Source organism: Ochotona princeps, chromosome 25 (assembly GCF_030435755.1).
Source record: "Ochotona princeps isolate mOchPri1 chromosome 25, mOchPri1.hap1, whole genome shotgun sequence".
NCBI classification, from domain to species: Eukaryota; Metazoa; Chordata; class Mammalia; order Lagomorpha; family Ochotonidae; genus Ochotona; species Ochotona princeps.
The window spans coordinates 8,175,460-8,195,161 of record NC_080856.1 but is presented as its reverse complement, the minus strand read 5'-3'; the positions used below and the strand labels follow the sequence as shown (position 1 = coordinate 8,195,161).

Here is a 19,702-nt window from a genome sequence, read left to right as displayed (position 1 = left end):
ACTGCCCGTGTCCATCTGGCCCAGCCCTGGCTGTTGCAGGCACTTAAGGAATGAAACAGCAGATGGAGTCCCTCTTTTTCCATGCGTTTATGTTAAATAAAGAAAATGTTTAAGAAACAAAAATCAACTCCCTTTCTCAATGGATTGGATGACTAACAGAAAAGATAAGTCATTAAATATATATATATATATATATATTTTTCTTTCTTCTCAGAACCACCTCCCCTTACTTCTTCCCACCTTTCTCTTCCTCCTTTTGGCTACCCAGTCCTTATATATGGCACACTACAGACATACTCAGCCTTGTTCCTGCTCAGGTGGTGGTGGCTCTCAGTGTAGAGAACCAAGCTCAGGGACTTCAGGGTGCTGCCCAGCTCTCAGTCAATCACTCAGCTCTCTGAGTGAGGATGCCACTCATGGAAGCTTTTTATCATCCCCATCTCTACCTTAAGTGATTTTGCCCAGAGTTAAATGCAAGACATCAAAATTAACAGCCAATAACTTCCCAAAGAAACTGACTTCATGTGCAACCAGGAAGTCGCAGAGAAGCTCTTCTCCATAGAATCTTTTCTTTTAAAGATTTATTTATTTTTATTACAAAGTCAGATATACAGAGAGGAGGAGAGACAGAGAGGAAGATCTTCCATCCGATGATTCATTCCCCAAGCGACCCCAACGGCTGGTGCTGAGCTGATTCAAAGCCAGGAACCTCTTCTGGTCTCTCCCACATGGGTGCAGGGTCCCAAAGCATTGGGCCGTCCTCGACTGCTTTCCCAGGCCACAAGCAGGGAGCTGGATGGGAAGCAGGGCTGCTGGAATAGAACCAGAGGCCAAATGGGATCCCGGGGCTTTCAAGGCGAGGACTTTAGCCACTAGGCCATGCCGCCGGGCCCGTTCTCTATAGAATCTAAGCCTAAAGTGCTCTCAAGGAAGGTGGAGGCTGTGATAGAATGCAATTGGAGGCTCTAATAAAGATATAACCTGCCTTTAAAGGATTATTTTTGCAGGTTTCGAGCAGTTCAGAGGAGTCATTCTACAATCAGAATAAACAGCTGTTTCTCAGAAAAAATTCTTTCCAAAAAGCCACTTTGATTGAATCAGTTTATTACGGAAAGGTATGCCCAAGATGTTGTTGAAAACAATAAACGTACTGGCAGATATTTAATGGAGCAAGACCACTGACTACAGTCAGGGACAGAGTAGAAAAGTGTTTTATCAGGACCTAAAATAGTTGCACTTCGCTGATGAAGCATGGTCAGAGGCTTAACTGTGTGTTGAGGGAGGAAAGGAGAATAGAGTTTATTAAAATAATCCAGTCATCAAAAAACAAACTAGTCACAATAAAGATTATTAAAGGGGGAAAGGAGATATGATAACTGCAGTTACTATACTACAGTATCTTTCACTTTTTAAAATTTATGTATTTGAAAAGCAGAGTGACAGAGAGAGGAGAGAATTAATTATCCCAGCCACTAGAATTATTCCCAAATAGCCTCAATGGTCAGAGGTGGGCCAGACCAAAAGCAGGAGCCAGGAATGACATCCCAGTTTCCCATGGGTGTAACAGAGACCCAAGTACTTGGGTCATTATTTTCTTTCTCAAACACAATTCCAGGGAGCAGGATCTGAAGCAGGACTCAGACCTTCAGTTTGTTAAGCCAGCATCACAAGCACTGGTTTAATGCACTATACGACAGTGCTGGCCATAACATGTTAATCATAATGTCCATTTCCATTGAAAAAGTATGAGACCTGATAAGAAACAGGAAATATTACTGATATATCAGGTAGGGGTAGAAGAATAGTGAAACTGTAAAATAGTAAAACAGTAAAAAACGTAAAGCATAATAAAGACGTGATGGTGGATTAAACAGAATAGAAAGTTTTAAGTAGCCATAAATAAGTGTACGGAACTAAGAGAAAGCATAATTAAAGAAGTCAAAGAAAATGTAACGACAATGTCGCATCAATTAGATGATATCTATAATGAAACTTTAGAAGTCAGAAAAAAGAAAGGAATTAAAATATGAAGTAATGAAGTCTATTTAATGAAATTTAAAAATCGTGAGGGAAGCAGCTCAGCAGTGGATTTCAACTGGAAGGGGACCTAGCAAACACGAAGATAGATCAATAGAGATTTGATAAGCTATAAATACAAAAAATGCTGAAGAAAAATGAAAATTTATGTTAGAAATGTATGAAATACCATGAAGTGTCCTTAAATATGAATAACTGGAATAGCAGAGGATGAGAGAAAGTATTCAAAGAAGGCATGATAGAAAATTACCATGTTTATTTCCAAAAAACAGCAATTTACATATCAAGAAGGCTTAACAGATTCAAGCAGAATAAATAAAAGTATATTATACATACATATACTGTACATCCCAAAAGACAAACAGAGGAAAAATTCTTGAAAGCAATAAGAGAAGAAAGACATGTCACAATAACTCAGTAAGATTAACATCTGACTTCTCAAAGGAAGCAATGGAGGGAAAGAGGCAGTGGAATGTTGTATTAAACTCTAAAAACTCACCAGAGTTGTACGTCCAGTTGAGCTGTGGTGTAGCAGGTTAGAATTCCACCTGCAGCACTGTCATCCCATATAGGCACCAGATTTGGTTCCTGGCTGCTCCACTTCTGATGCAGTGGACAGTTGTATATAAGACTATCCTTCTTTCTGTGCCTCTGCTTTTCAAATAAATAAAAAAGTAAAATAAAATTGTATATCTAATACAGCTATTATTTGAAATGAAGGGTAAATAAAGTTTTTCAGATAAACAGAGGCTTCAAGAGAAATACTAACAGAAACTCTTTAGCCTAAAATTAGGTGGTGCCAGTTAACAATTCAAATCCACCTAAATACAATACAAAGAGTGCCAATATTGATACCAATAATGATGATACCATGAACTATCAATAACATAAAAACATAATTTCCTTTGTTAACTGATTTAAAAAACACTTACATAAAATAACATACACTTATCAACAGAGTATTGTGAGACCTATAACACAGAAGTATAAATATACAGACATGTAGCCTATATGTATTCTATGCTGCACAGTAGCACAGGTTACTACAAATAGGCTATATGACATGCACGTTTGTGTGTGTATATACTACAACATGAAATCACTATCATATATAATACACAGATGATTATTCTCTAATATAAAATGATTAAAAGTACAGCATAGTCAACAAAGTCATAAGTCAGTTATTACCAAGTATTTTGTAGCCTTTATAATTATATAAATGTGCTATACTTTTACATCTTTTATGATGCAATAGGTTGATTTGTACCAGCATCATCACATTTAAATAGCACATTATAGAAAATGCTATGATGCTATGATGAATATGAAATCAACAGAGGATAAGCATTTTTTCAGCTGTAGTAAAAATGTTATTGGGTCACCATTAAATACAAAGTCTGTTGTCGGCTAAAAAGTCACATAATGTGCGGCCGTGTTTTCAAAGCACAGAGGAGTGGAACTCCAGGTGCAAAGGGCCAAGGAAACGCCTGTAGATCATGAAGTCATAGGAGAGAGAGCAAGGAAGGAAGTGGAGGAGGGAGGGACATGGATCCTCCCCAGCCCTTGCCTATGTTTGCCTGTAGAGATTAATGTGACTTTGGTGTCTTTGTTTTTGATTTATCTCATGTCTTACAACAGTGAATATATGAAAATGATTATTCCAGTTGATCTCACAACTTCAGATCATTAGCCTCTCTCAGTGAACGTATAATATCAGTTTCTGAACTCTCTTTCTCAGGATGGTCTTAGCTGATTTCTTGGTTTTGCAGGTTGTAGTCCGCCTGCTGCAAGTCACATCTCTCTCCCCTTCTCTGTCCATTACTCTCTTCCTTGCCAAAAGCAAAGGGAAGTTCTAATCTACTTAGGACAGAAAATCCGGAGACTCAAGATAATAGATAGGAGCACAAAGTCGGAAGAAATACACACCACTGAGAGGTCAATGAACCTACTGTGTGTTTCTCTTCACCTGTGTTCTGCGCAGCTAAGGTTCTGAGATAAAGAGCCATTAGTCATGAAAGGATGTTTGAACTAACACCTAATTTCATTTGTAGCAGACCATTGTATCTACAACTCTAACTTTGCATCTGAGATGTACAGTGACTGAAATGTGCATAGTGAGTGAACCGACTGGTCAACTGGAAACCAGGAATGTTTCTCATCTGACTTTTTCCTGAGTTGGGAACCTCAGGCTGCTCATTCCAGGGAAGGAGACAGGGATGGTATATATCCAGAATATTCTACTTACTTCTTTAATTGTAATACTCTAAGTACTGAGTTTGAGAAATCGCTATCATATTTAAAATTCTGATCTTTTTTCAAGAAAACCAAAATAATTTTTGTCATAATTCTTAGAGGCAAAACATTGGTGATCGGGGAATCCTTCTCTTACATCTAAAGCATGATTGTGGATATACACAATGTCCTTTCCTTCCACTGATGATAATGATAACTTCATGTTCTGAAAATGACAAACTCTAACCATTTTTAAATTTCATAGTAAGACCTACAACAGGTTGGTGTCCCTGATCCAGTGTTTTGTTTTAAGAAAGCTTTAGAAATGGCCTTTTTGGGTACAGAGAATGAACACCATGTTTTCTGCAGGTGGATTTGGGCATTCTGCATGTTGAATTTATACCCTTCCTTAGTCTTCTTTGGATTTACACATTTGAGGCTGGGTGTGATCATATCATATAATTATATTATTCTTCCACATTCATGTGAAGTCCTTGCATTTTTTTGTGACGTGGACATCTGTGTTTTATAAATCTGTGTTTTAGGGAAAAGAGAACATTTCGAAAAAAAACCTGTGCTAATTGATAGTTACTAATTTCTCTGTTAATTCAGATTCATAGCTACAGATTATGAGGCTTTTAACCTATTGTTCCAAAGAATAATAGCGTAATTATTTGAAAAGAATTTATGTACAGGATAAAAATGACAATGTTACAGGATTGTTAGGACTTGGCACTCATCACCAAAGAAATGAGTGCATTCCTGACAAGAACAACTCCGTACAAGTACTCTTGTGATTATCAAATGAATAGACTTACAGAAAGCTATGATTTTTCAGAAGACAGAATTTCTGCTAAAGCTAACAGTAGTGTCAAATGTAATAGAAACTTTTGTAGTATAGACAATAAAACTGCAATGAATTTGACTAGAAATATCAAAGTCATTTCAAATAGCTGGCTCCTCCTGAGAGGTGCCTCCCCCTTGTGTGATTTATTCTCCACATGAATGTTGCAAAGAAAGCACTCCACACATCCTGATGAATATAACAATTACATCACAAAAGAAATCATTAATGCATCAGAATAGAAGTGTATGGTCTGTTAGCATCTAATTAGGCTTTTGCTGTAATTATCTTCCATTTGCAAAATTTCCTTCATGTAAAAACGATAAAACAAATTACAACTATTCACTTACTTTAATCAGTTAGCAGCACTAAGGCACATTTTAGTTTCATCTGTACCCTTTTAATACTTTTTTCATAATGTTCTTAACTGTTGAAAAACTGAATATCTTAACACTGTTAAGTCTTTTACAATAACCATATTATAATTTTTAAAAAATAAATTTCATTTTTTAAAAATAATGACTACATAGTGGATCAGGGTGGGAAGGATCGAGGTTTAGGGAAAATTGGGTGAATTCATTGCTTCCAAATTTCTTCTTGTTGTTCCTGGAGGGACAGGGAGAGACAAAGGGGGAAACCACTCATGACTTTCCACACATCCTAGTACCCAGGGATGAGGAACCGCCACCTCATTTCAACCCAGAGTCTCAATATGTACATATTCTGAGGGTTCCTAGACATCTTATTTCTCTTCCCCACAGAAATTGGGCAGATGTATTTCTGGGATCATATGTGCTAAAACAATGACAGAAGAGAAAGTATCACAAATCACCAAACATCCACCCAAGTTTGCTTCATTTCAGTTCCACCCAAGGAAGAGCTCAAGTCATATCCCTGTGAAGTACACTGTGTCTTGGAGCACGTTTATAATCTTTTTCAAAAAAGATTTACTTTTATTGGAAAGTCAGATATACCGAGAGCAGGAGACAGAGAGGATGATCTTCCATTCAACAATTCACTTCCCAAGTGGCTGCAATGGCTGGCATGTTAATATTCTGAATGACTTTTTTTTTTGCAAAGTGACAAAGAGAAATACACACACACACACACACAGATCTTCCATCTGTTAATTCCCTGCCCAAATGGCCACACCATCCAGGCAAGCTCAGGGTGAATCCAACTCTATCCATGTTGACAATCTGAGTTGCAGGAACCCAAACACTTTAGTCATAGTGTCTCCCAGACGTGTCAGCAAAAAATCGGATCAGAAGTCTGGAGTGCCAGGACTAGACACTCTACTATGGGATACAGGTGTTCCAAGTGATGACTTGATCTGCAGAGTCCCGATGCCTGCCCCTTGGCACAGGCTTCCACTCTGGAAGTGTGTGCCTGTAACTGCCCCTACATGTGAAACAATCTCCCTTGTTGCATTCTCTCACTTAGAGAGTCACAGATTGCAAGATGACTTCCTGTAACCACCTTATTTGCTACAACTGCTCTGCATGGCATCTTCTTCTAATATATTTCTTGAGCATATCAGGAGAGTACTTTCTGTACGAATCTGGGTTGTGAATTCTTCATTTAGCTTTCTAGAATGACCTCACTTTGGAGGCTGAGTTAAAAGGACCACAGCTCGCAGTAATCAATACTCCCCCCCCCAGTAACTGTTCCTTTCATAGCTCTGATATCCAACTTTACTCTCCTTTAGAAGTAGGACTACTGTTGTGAGAAATCACTCTTTGCTGTAGAAGCTCATGCCAGAAGCCTTGCCTCAGTCCCACAGTGTGCTGACCTTGCCTGTCATCTGGGAGGTTAGCAAAGCCTTTGGAGTGCCCTGTGCACACAATGGCACCAGCTCTAACAATGCATTCCCTCTCCTTGTCTTTCCTATCTTCCACATATTCTACTTGGTTATTACCCTCAGTTGTTTCCTCCCAGTCCAAAGCATACCCAAAGTAATGTCATGAGCTTGTATTTTACATGAAAAAGCATAGAGATACTAAATATACTGTAACGCAGCACGCCTCTTCTTCTTGCTTTGTAAGAAATGCAGTATTGTGCCTGATGTAAATTGGCCTCATTTCCAATTCACTACTTGTTGTCTCCTCTTTGAGCTGAAAGGGCTTCAGGTAGAAGTCATCCAACACTGATGTGTCACATGAAACTTTCCCTTTTCCACTCAGCGCTAAGGAAAATATTTGCCTTCTACTTAACTAACAGGTCTTTTCTTTAAAACTTGCTGAACTTGTTTTTAACTTAGTAACTTCAGAGCAGCCCTAACAGGGATGCTTTAGATTTTCATCTCTTTCATGTCTTAGAGGGGAAAAAAAGAGAGAAAGGGGGGAGGGAGGAAATGGTCTCTAGGGTTACAGGAAAACAGGGAGACTGCAAAACAGATTTCTAATTCATAAAATAATCATTAAAAAAACTATCCTTAGCTTATAATGCATTGCTTTCAAATACATATCAGCCAAAAGAAGTCACTCTCACAGACATAAAATATGTAAACTGTCCATTTAAGGCTGGCTGCAACAATGGCAGGCACAAACAGGAATGTTCATTCATCATCTCCTATACAGTGCTTAGGAATTTCATAGGGGTGCTAACTCAAGGTGAAGTATACATCATATTTAGGTTTTTAATACTCCAAAATATTTTATTCTACTGGGAAATGTCCTTCTGTGAATCCTCTCATGCAAAAAACAAATAAATAAAAACTAGTTAGAGGTAAAGGTATACACAGTTTAGCCTATGAATGTTTTAAGCTGCTTGGTCTACTCAACATGATTTCACTGATGCTAAAAAATCATCAAATTACTACCCAGAAGAGTCAGCAGCTGCTTCTATTTAGGGCTTTCATATATGTCCCCACTGTCCCCTCCCATTCCCACCAAATTAACCCAGGATTAATTTCAAGAGCTCTTGGGACCCCGGGACATGATGGAGTGGCCAGCAGCTGCACTTCCTGAACCATGCTCATTTCCAGTTATTTTTATCCTTATTTTTCCCTGTTTTTAGTGTCTCCCTTCTCTTGGACAATCGCAATTAGTTATTAGGCTTTAACTTACATTTATATCATGATGACCCCTAAACATCCTCTTTTAGCCCAGACACCCTCCACTGGGAACTGCAGCTAGACAGTTTCTCAGGCTTGATGTGTTAAGCCTGGAGTCTCACGGACAGAACATCACGCCCATTCTCACCAACAGCGAACAGGGTCACCCTTCATTCAACCAGAAACGCAGGTTTTGTCCTCATTCCACCTTTTCTATTATTCCCAAACCGGTTTCACTCTAATGGAATATTCCATCAATTCAACTACAAAATGGGCCTCAAATCCTTCTCATTCTCCAGCTCCACTGCACCAGTGTAGCTAATTTAAAAAGAGAAAAAAAAAATACTGCCGTGTTTTCACTTGGCTGTGTCCGTAGCCTTTGCCTTATCTGTATTTGAAATTTGAAATCTATTTTCCCTATAAAGTAGAACAAATAGGAACAAAGTGCTGAATCACATATTCTCAATTTAAATAATGGAACACCTTCCCACTGCCTCAGAGCAAAATTCAAACTCCTCATCTTGGTATTGGGCTCTGCATGAAACTGTCTCTTGCATACTGCCCAGCCCTTTCCTCACTCACTCTGGTACAGCCTATACTTGGTTTCTCACACACATCAAGCTCTTTCTTGTGCTAGGACAGTGTGCTTGCTGTGCCTTTTGCCTGGACCGTTTTAGCTCCTGACCTTCCCAGAGCCAGCTCCTCCTGACCTATGAGGTTTCCTCTAGGATATGCATCCAACTCTTCCTTCATAAGGTTCTATCGCAACCAATTCCTATAGCCATTCTTCATCTCAAAACTTAATGAATTTTCCTTAGGTAAGAGTCTTAATTTACATGTGTTATCTCATTTAATCTTCCTATACATTATGTGCCATAGGTATTACTGTCCCCATTCTACAGATGAGGCCCCTGGTGGTAAGTTGATTTGCCCAAAATTGCTTTTTTTATAGAAGAAAGCTGGAACATTTAAGCCAGATGAATCAGCTCAGAAGTTAATTGATTTATTTCATTCCATACAACTAGATAATGAATTTAGCAAGCTTTACTTTCTGCTTCTTTTTACATATCTTCTATCTAAAAAGACCAAATGAATACTTCCCAAGTTAAATTTCAAATTAAAATGGATCATAATATATTACCATCTCTCCACATAAACACATGTTGCAGAAAAAAAATTACTGTGGGGTCAGAGAAGGCAAGAAATAATAAAATTATGAGTAATTTTATTTTTGTCAATGATTTTTTTAAATTTATAAGTTCATTACTAAAAACACACACTTGTCATAGTCAGAATATCCTCACAAATATTTCAGCCTGTAAATAGCTAAAATAATTAAACTAAGTCAAACTGAAACATTTACCTTTTTATGTAGAAATTTATGACTAAGTTTTCATTTAATGTTTTGATTAATTTCATGGATGAATTGTGATATGGAAATTTGTCTAAAGGCTTTGTACAACTGAGATTGGAAATTACACACCTCTGTGTATTTTCCTGGCCAATCCATAATCAAAAATAATTTATCTTCATTCAAAAAGTCACCCTAAATAATATTTAAACTGCATTTTCACACATACTGGATTAATCGTAAGGAACAACACAGCATTTATGCCAGAGTGACAAATGCTTCTCAGTGGCATCTGGTTTTCCATGATAGGGATTGCATCAACAGCTTTCTCCACTCAAAACCAAACACCCGTGAAAGTACGGCTTGCCTGAAGACTAACTGACATGTTGAGCACAGTAGGCCTAAGAGAACTCTGACCTATAACCTTCCTGGGTTGTGTGTCTTTCACAGATGCTCCTGTAACACCGCAAATAAACCACTTTACGCACAAGTCATGTGTAACCTAGTCTATATTCCTCACTAGACTAGACTTCCCCTTAAAGGCAATCTCCATAGCTCATCTCCTCTGTGTTAACCAGTATCTTGCATAAATTCTGGAAATACATTCATCAAATTAAAAAATTAACTTTCTTAAAATAGCAGAATAAAAGTGGTTTTACCGAATTAAAATCCACATCATCTAAGTATAACAATTCAAAGTTAATCATGGTTATGATTAAAGTTAACATGGTTTATGACTAAAAGATTTCTTTTCCTCCAGTCCAGGTTGGGAAATGTTCGATGGAACAGCTCATCAGCTAGAAGATTTTTTGACTTTGGGCATCCCGAAAGAACACAACTACCAAGTGACTTTGAGATGATGGTCAAGTATTTGATCCTAGTGTTTGTTACTTTGTGGAACCGGTGTCAGCTTTCTTCTGCTAGTCAGTAGATCCCATCTCTATTATTCTGTTTAAAAGGTATCTTCAGATGTACAAAGGCTTTATTGAAGCACAGTGAATTTCTATAAGGCTGTCAATAAAGGAGCTATCTTTACTTTTTCATTGAGTTCTCTAAAAAAACTTCACTTTTTTTTTTTACCCAAATCTTGTCTGCACTTTTGGTCTTCCCTCCAACCCACCAAATTGCAGATCATCCTGTTTTATTCTTACAATGTTGTTTAGAGTTGGAGCCTGATCATGCCTCTTTTATGATTACATTAACCATAATCTTACATGGCAAATTAGCTTGTTACAGTTTATACATAAGAGATTCAAAGTTGAATACCTTCCTTTGAATAACCTTGGAGTGTGAAAGGATATACATGCAGTGGACAAATACATGGACATGTGATGTAAGTGATAGATCCTAAGGAATTAAGTAGGCAGCCCAAAAATCTGTATGGCAGCTATTGGGCTAAGAGTTCCTTTTCACACCAGTAGGGAAGGGGTGTGTATGTGATCTCTGAGCTACCATGGTTCTGTCTCCACGAAGTCGGAAGTGGAGGGTCTGTTGGGATATCACTTAGGACCACGCAGGTCCCTGCTCAACTTTACAGAGTCTCTGGCAGTTCCACTGGGCATTCACTGAATCAACATTGTTGTCAGAGCAGCTGGCTCTTCACAACCAACTCTTCTTTGCCAACTCTCTGCGGAAATTTACACTTCATCTTCTAATAATATCTGCATCCTTACCTTCCATAGAACCTGTCAGAACTGTGCTATGACTTGCTGAGGGCTTGCTGGGAAACAACTGTTTTCATACAGTACTTCTAAGCTTTACATTACCCCTAGAAACATAACTGTTACCATCCCCAAATAGAAAAGAAGGAGGCTAAATATCATGCTCAAGTGTTAAAAACTAGTACAAGACTGAACAGACATTCAAACCAGTCTGTCTGGTTCCCAAGTCTCCCTGCCAATGGTAACTAATAATGTATGTGGTCATCATAGCAGAACACCTCTATAAGGAGCTAACATTCTTTGATGTGCAAGCTAATTAAAAAAAAGTCATTAGGAAATTGGGTTATTGTGTTTACTAACTCAATCTTCCTTCCTGACTCGTTTAAGCACAAGAAGAACCTTTGGGTACATTCCAAGTGTGTGCTTTAATCTCAATGCTATGTTGTATTTTTAAAATACTCAGCTCTTTAAGGAAATTATTTATTTTGGTAAAGCATTACAAAACTCGTGGACATTCCCCAAAGGGAGGACACAGCTAATGATATGCTCAGAGTGGACTATGTTAAAGGTTGTTGCTTGCCTCCAGGGAGTCACCATGAGTTGGCATCATCTTAGTAAATTTCCCCAGACCAAATCCAGGGTTCCTAATACATGTGTTTAGGTTCCTTCAAACTGGCTATATGGTAAAAAAGTCATTAACAGTTTGTTACTTTTTAAAATATTATATTCTTTAAAGTTAAAAATAAAAGGATTTATTTTTACTACAATGTTCAGTTCACTTGATAAATCTTATTATTTCATTTAGGAAGCTAGCAAATTTTCAGTTAGTTTAAAGGAGGCTCTTTCTGAAACATCCAACAGTAAGAACCGGAATGGATTGAAGGGCAGTCAGGAATGGCCAGGAACAGAGTATGGGTCGGGCCAGGTTAGGTAGCAACACATACCAGTGCACATACGGCTGGGATTGGATGCCTGCTATAACCCTCATCAGCATCAGCGGGAATTGGGGGTGGGAAGGGTCGGGTCAGTCTACAACACCCACTGGCAAATGCCAAGATGAGGTTGTCTGTACCAGACTGTGCCGCAGCGCCCAACCAGCACACGGGGAAACCGGGGAGGGAGGGGGCAAAGCCGGTAGAGGGAATGTGGAAGGCTCCCCTGCTGGACAGCCACTCCCACCGTAGTGGGAGTGACAGACTGTGCTGGACCTTATACTGGCAAGCACACACAAGAATCAGGTCTGGGTATCACCCCAAACAAAATTTCTTTGGGGATGCCTCCAAGTGAACAGCTGATCTCAGAACCCCAACCATGAACAGACTATGTCAACCAGTGGATTCTGAAGAGATTTCATCATGCTTGGAACGGCGAGATTGGCAGCAATTCAGAACTGTTGAACTATCAAAACTGCATGAGCAAGACCCTCAGAGCATGTCCCACGTCGGGGACCCGGGATGGGTGGGGGGCTGGGTGGGGCTTTTCCCTTTATCTCTTCCCTTACCCCGGATACAGAAAAAAAAATAATATTAATGTGGAAATAATGGTCTTAGCCACTTTCCTGTAGCCCTTGACCCTTTGTGCCCTAATCAACAATGTAATGATTATAAAAATAAAAGAATTTTTTAAAAAGGAGGCTGTTAATTACTATCTGAAATAGTTAAAAAACTTCCTTAATTAAACTTTTTCTACATTGTGAACTAAATTAAGACCTTTATTGTTTCTGTAATTAAATCATCTAAAAACTTTTACAAGTATTGAGTAGCACTTTTACAATTAATAAACTTTAAAATTATTTCCTGCAAGTTTTCTTAAATGTAGAACTATCACATATACACTTAATTTATATTCAGTTTCAACACAAAATGCCAAACGAATTGCCAATTAGATATTTTAAATTGTCATGAGTTTGACCTGTTAATCTAACAAATTAAAGTCTCTTAAAAATTATGGGCAATGAATATAACAAGTATACACACATTTAATTAGTGTAAAAATACTACCTTCACATTGTTGGACCCTTAAACATTTCCGCAGCTACTTTCTGAATCTTCCCAGATATGAACAATGATTTTCCACAAAGGATATCTAATATTTCATCGGATTTTATGGGTTGCGTGTTTATGTAAGCTTTGCAGCTTCTTTAGCTTTTCAAGGAACTGAGGGCAGTGCTGGGACAAAACTGGATCCTGTCTGTAGCACAGAAGGAAGGAAAGGGTTAGATGCCTCCTGTGCGTTATAAGCAGATCACATCATCATCTAATTTTCATGTCCATTAAGAGTTTAAAACATTCCGGTGGTCATATTACTTAATTGAAATTTGATTCCCTTAGTTCTTTTTTTTTGAAAGATTTATTTATTTTTATTGGAAAGTCAGATATACAGAGAGGAGGAGAGACAGAGAGGAAGATCTTCTGTCTAATGCTTCACTTCCCAAGTGGCCACAATGGCTGGAGCTGCAACGATCCAAAGCCAGGAGCCAGGAACTTCCTCCGGGTCTCCCACGCGGGTGCAGGGTCCCAAGGCTTTGGGCCGTCCTCGACTGCTTTCCCAGGCCACAAGCAGGGAGCTGAATGGGAGGTGGAGCTGCCGGGATTGGAACCAGTGCCCATATGTGATCCCAGATTCAAGGTGAGGACTTTAGCCACTAGGCCACTGCACTTGCCCCTCCCCCCCTTAGTTCTTAATTTAAGTAAATTGTGAAGACACTTAAGGAAAAATGAAGATGTTTAAATATAAGATAATCCTACATTTACTTACATTAATCAAACTCTATAACTTGTGGACACTTAATATCCTTTCTTAAAAAATTATTCTTATTAATAGATTTATAGAAAGAGAAGGAGAGGCAGAGATCTTCCATCTTCCGGTTCACTCCCCAAATAACCACAACAGCTGGAGCTAGGTAGATCCAGAACCAGAAGTCTAGAGATTTCTCTGTGTCTCCCTATTGGGAGCAGGGGCCCAAGTACTTGGGCCATCTTTTATTGCCTTCTTGGGTGCATTAGCAGGGAACTGGATCAAAAATGGAATACCAGGAATTTGAACAGGTGCCCATATTGGATACTGCCAAATAGGAGGAGGCTTAACCTACTATGCCACAGCCCACGCCTCTGAATTAAATCCTGAAATGTCTTGGAACTTGGACTATTATGCTCAAAAAATGTTGAGATAATTCTATTGACAGACCTTTCTTTTAAGGGCAGGCACACATTAACAAAAGTAAAGGATCAAAATAAAATGTCAATGTATTAATTAATTTACAAGCAGAAATATACTATGATCAGATACCTAAGAGGTCAGTTTCTTAAAATATTCTGGTACACATATTATTTTCCTATAACTAGTCTCAAAAATTGACAACATATTGGGAGAACTTTGTGGCCCAACAGGTTAGCTGCCATTTGAAACATCAGAGAGATAGCTTCTGAGCCAGTGTCCTGCTGACGCACCTGAACAACAGGCAGCGACAGCCCAAGTACTGCCTGTGGGAGAGCAACAGAGGACGGCCCGTGTGGAGGACCCATGCACCCACTTGGGAGACCAGGAGAAAGCCTGAGCTCCTTTGGCGTGGCACTGTCCCCTTGTGGCCTGTCCCCTGTCTCCTTGTGGCCATTTGGGGAGTGAATCAGAATGTGGTAGATTCTCTCTCTCTCGGTCTCTCCCTTTCTCTTTATAACTCTGCCTTTCAAATAAATCGATAAATGTTTAAGAGGGACCTAACAGCATTCCTTTCTCCCCTGGCAAATTTAGTAGCAAGAGGCAAAAAGGGAATCAGAACTTAAAATGTGTACAATATTATTGAAGGAAACTAGCTTAGGAAGCACAGCATTCTCTAGGCAACAAAGTAAACAATAATGTTTCTCCAATGAATTGGATCAACTCTGTCACAAATCAAGCTGTTTACCCTCACTCACTCCACTGCCAGGACCCTGAACAGAGGATGAGAGAGAACTTCAAGATGTGGGAATCCGTTCTCTGGGAAAGCAGCTTTCCAAAGAAGGAGGTGGGCGTCTGAAGCCGTAGACTGCCCTCTGCCTCACAAATGTCACTTGTTACTTATGACAATTCTCCTCCCGTGGGAGGGAGCAGTCAGTAAGGAAAGAGGAGTTAAGAGATGCTTTTCTTAGGCGATCCTCCATGTAAGCAATGGGGAGTAAGTGCCCCCAAGGCCTAGCTGCACCCATCTCCGCACAAGGGGTTCATCTCATGGGGGTCCAGGCATGGACTGTGCCCTTGGAACTGGCCTGCTTCTGTCCATGACGGACACTGCCAGTATTTTCCTTTGTGATTCTTATCGTTTCACACTTCTATTCTGGACCAATCATTTTTCTCATTTGTAGATGTTTATTTTTAAAGTTCTGTTAAGGCATTCAACCAGACTGACGTCAAATTTTGTGAGCCTGGAAACTCTTCGGACTCTCTAAACACTCTTTGTCTCTACTTCTTATCTATTATTTATGTCTCAATCTAAATTCCTTCAATTCCAAATTCATGAAGGATGATTCCCCTCAAGTCCCTCAAACTCTGAAAACAGAAGTGCTAAAAGTTTTCACATAGAAAACCATATGACGGAAAAGAATGAAAACGTGGTTATCTACTGATCAGTTAAAGCTAACTACTTAACTCGTCATCTAAGGAGGATGTGTCTTACTCCTTTTCTAAAGCCTTCTGCAAATGTTTGTCTAAATAATTTTAATTTGTTTACTTGAGAAGAAGAGAGAAAGAGAAAGAAGAAAAGAATGCTTCCATATATCTGCTGGTTCACTTCTCATATGCCTGAACAACGAGGACCAGGCCAGTTAAACACAGGAGCGAGCCACAAATCCAGTCCAGGTCTTCCATATAGCGGTCAGGACCCACATCATCATCTGCTTCGCAAGCAACATCAGCAGGAAGCTGGAATCATGGGAGTGGTGAATCAAGTACAGGAATTTGAATATGGAAGGCAGTGGCCGTAACAGGTGTCTCAACTACTAGACTGAATGTCTCCCTCTTCCTGTGCCATTTTCATCAGCTGCTGTTAGACTGACTGCTCTTCTATAATTAAAGGGTATTGAACACAGAAACAATTTTACGTGTGTCATAGTAAAATTGCTTGTCAAGGGTATCATTTATAAAAGATAATGTTTATTGAACAATGGTGCACACTCTGCGTGTATTTCATTCTTGGATACTTATTCATTGGCTCAGTGGCTAAACAAAGTGACAGCGAGGTTAGGCCCCCAGTTCTGACTCTCATCCAACACCAATCCCTGTGTGACACTTGAACCTGTTTTAGGATCCTAATATTTTCCTAATAAAACAAGTATTTTGTATGACACTATGTCTCACAAATGGAGTGATACGAAACTAGATCTAAGGATTAAAATTTGTTATGTAAGAATAATTTCATGATCAGATACATTTCTGAATGTCCTAATAAAGTATTGTTCTGTTTATGGGGCTCAAAGCATACCTTCACTGTACCATTAAGAAATACTGTGGGGCTTGGCAGCGTGGCCTAGTGGCTAATGTCCTCGCCTTGATCCCATATGGCCGCTGGTTCTAGTCCCGGCAGCTCCACTTCCTCTCTATCTCTCCTCCTCTCAGTATATCTGACTTTGTAATAAAAATAAAATAAATCTTTAAAAAAAAAAAAAAAAAAAGAAATACTGTGGGCCCGGCGGCGTGGCCTAGTGGCTAAAGTCCTCGCCTTGAAAGCCCTGGGATCCCATATGGGCGCCGGTTCTAATCCCGGCAGCTCCACTTCCCATCCAGCTCCCTGCTTGTGGCCTGGGAAAGCAGTCGAGGACGGCCCAATGCTTTGGGACCCTGTACCCGCGTGGGAGACCCGGAAGAGGTTCCAGGTTCCCGGCATCAGATCGGCGTGCATCGGCCCGTTGCGGCTCACTTGGGGAGTGAATCATCGGACAGAAGATCTTCCTCTCTGTCTCTCCTCCTCTGTGTATATCTGACTTTGTAATAAAATGAATAAATCTTAAAAAAAATTAAGAACTAATATATTAGGCTATTTTAAGCTACTATTTTTGTAAAACATTCATTTATATCCTATTAATTTAGAGAAATGATGCCAATTAAAATATGACATTATGTGATGATACTTTTAAAAATGAATTTTTCTTATACCCTAGATTTATTATCTTATAATAATTAAAATGAATCCTCCTTAAATTTGTGCATTTTGTCACATAACCTTCTTGTCCTTAAAAGAAAAATAATGCATATTCCCAATGATATTTTACATTCATAATTTTACTCTACGAAGTGACTTTTTGACTTGGAGTCACTGAATTCATATTATTCTATGGATACTTTCTAAATAGTCCACTGCACCATAAGGACATCAAACTTACAGCACTTTTAAGGAGTGCTCCAGGAATTTTTCCAAGTTACTGATATCTTTTACACAAGTTTTAATGATGGCACATTCTTGAGCTTACTGAAATATATCAAAGGCATGTTTCTACACAGCCACGAGGATCCACATTCCTTTCCAAAAACGGCCCCACCAGAATCTGCTGATGGACACTCTATGGATTTGGGTTTTCATTAACAGCCATAATAGATCACAAACAGTCCAAGCATGTAAAGATAATGAGTAGTAAGACCCGACTGCTGCCCAGCCCACCTTAGACAGTGCTACTGATTCGAACTGAATGGTGGTAAAAATGGGGAAATATGTGTCTTGATAACCTGCGGTAGGCGGTAAGCATGCTGTCTCTCCCGTGCGTTGCCCTGGGTGACAGGAAGCACAGATGTGAGCCGAGGGGTCTCCGTCCACAGACACTCCCCCAGAGTATTTAGTAAGACCCGGCTGCTGCCCAGCCCACCTTAGACAGTGCTACTGATTCAAACTGAATGGTGGTAAAAATGGGGAAATATGTGTCTTGATAACCTGAGGTAGGCGGTAAGCATGCTATCTCCCCCGTGCGTTGCCCTGGGTGACAGGAAGCACAGATGTGAGCCGACGGGTCTCCGTGCACAGACACGCCCCCAGAGCATTCAGCTATTGAACACTTTTGTACAACATTCGTTCTCAGAAGACATCATGGAAAATGTTGGCAGATATTTGATAATTCACACACTCTTTCTCACATATACTGCCATCTATAAAGATAAAAATGATTGAAAATAACCTTGGAGAGTACATAAAACAAAGTCACATCATCTCAAAGTCAGAGACAATCACTATTACGTGTTGGCGTACTAGTCAATAAATCAAGTAGCTTAAAACAACATATATGTGTTGTCTTAGAGGTCAGAAGTGCAACACAAGTCTCCCCGGTTTGGAATCAAGACGGTAACAGGGCCACATTCCTTCCTTGAGGTCCTAGGAAATGATCTATGTCTTCGTCTTCGGCAGCTTGCTGAAGCCAGCATGCCTGTAGGCTTGTGGGCCCCTTCTTCCTTCTTTTGCCTCTCACAGCATCCTTCCCTCTAACTTTCTGCTCACCCAGACAAGTTCTTTTAAGGATTTATCTGACTAGATTGGACTTACAACATGACCATCTCTCCATTTCAAGGTCCTTAAGATGTATCCACAGGGTCCGGCGCTGTAGCCCAGTGGCTAAAGCCCTCCCCTTGCTTGCACCGGAATCCTTTGCAGGCGCTGGTTTGTGTCCTGGCTGCTCCACTTCCCTTTCAGCTCCCTGCTTGTGGTCTAGGAAAGTCGTCTAGGATGGCCCAAAGCCTTGGGGCACTGCACCCACACGGGAGTTCTGGAGGAGGCTCTTGGCTCCTGGCTTTGGATCGGCTCAGTTCTGGCCATCGACAAACCTTTCTCCCTGTCTTAGCTTCTCTCTGCAAATCTGACTTTCCAATAAAAGTAAATGAATCTTAAAAAAAAAATCTATTAAAATATAATCATAACTTCCAGATCTCTTTGTATATGTAATTTAACATTTTTGTGGATTCCAGCAAGGCCTGGTTTATAGATACAAAAATATATTTGTCTCTATACAATTGTCCTCGAATGTTTTGAAAATTATAGCATTTATTTTAAATTTCAGGAAACACATTCTGAATTAGAAACAATTCACTTAATATGAGTTCCAAAAAAAGGGATAAACTTTTCAGGATAATGACCCATTTGAAAAATATGCAGTTTTCAATTGTCAAGGAAAAATGTAATTATATAAAACCTAATGTCTAAACTTTAATAAAATAATTTTGTTTTTTAAAAATAGAATTTTCCATCAACGTAAACATTTTTTTGCTTATTTTAAAAATAGAGTGATACAGAAAGAGAGAGAGAGAAAGAGAGAGAGAGAGATTGAGAAAGAGTGACAGAGGTCTTCCATCTGCTGGCTTACTAACAAAATAACTACGATGGACAGGTGGGCATCAGACTGAAGCAGAAGCCAGCACCACCGTGCTGGGCTCCCACACTTACATACCTGATGTCCTCACCAGAGAAGAGATTGGCAAGAGAGTCTGGATGAAATCATAGGAAAGCCAGATGCAGTTATAAAGAAATGACAGCCGACACATGTGGGTCTCTTGTAAATCATTGATCACTT

The 19,702-nt window shown here is 39.4% G+C and overlaps 1 long non-coding RNA gene across 1 annotated transcript in view; it reads right to left on the bottom strand.

The window, feature by feature from the left end:
• Positions 1 to 2,557: 2,557 nt before the first annotated feature.
• LOC131483382 (uncharacterized) overlaps positions 2,558 to 19,702 on the bottom strand; it is a 55,400-nt gene continuing 38,255 nt past the window's right edge. Inside the window, exon 4 of the long non-coding RNA XR_009247625.1 lies at positions 2,558 to 2,691. This is a non-coding gene — a long non-coding RNA (uncharacterized LOC131483382). The remainder of the gene's footprint in view (positions 2,692 to 19,702) is intronic.